The sequence below is a fragment of the Gekko japonicus genome, unplaced genomic scaffold (assembly GCF_001447785.1).
Source record: "Gekko japonicus isolate JY-2015 unplaced genomic scaffold, Gekko_japonicus_V1.1 scaffold632, whole genome shotgun sequence".
Lineage (NCBI taxonomy): Eukaryota > Metazoa > Chordata > Lepidosauria > Squamata > Gekkonidae > Gekko > Gekko japonicus.
This window is the reverse complement of record NW_015172025.1, coordinates 734,575-734,857: the sequence shown is the minus strand read 5'-3', so window position 1 is coordinate 734,857 and position 283 is coordinate 734,575.

Here is a 283-nt window from a genome sequence, read left to right as displayed (position 1 = left end):
AAGTCCTCAGTTACTTTCCAAAACACACACACCCTGCCCCTCTTTCTACACATTGCAGGTCCCCCCCCCGTTCTCTCTGCGTCACCCAACCCACCCCAAGAGTACAAGTGGGCTCCATCATCCACCCGCACAACAGCAGATCAAAGTTGTTTTGGATTTGTACAAATGAGAGGGACGGTGGAGGGAGAAATGCACCTGAGGAGCTCTCCAAAGAGCCAACGCTGCAATTCCTGAGCCCACATTTGGTGGCTCCAACCAAAGCACAAGCAGGGGGACTGGCTTT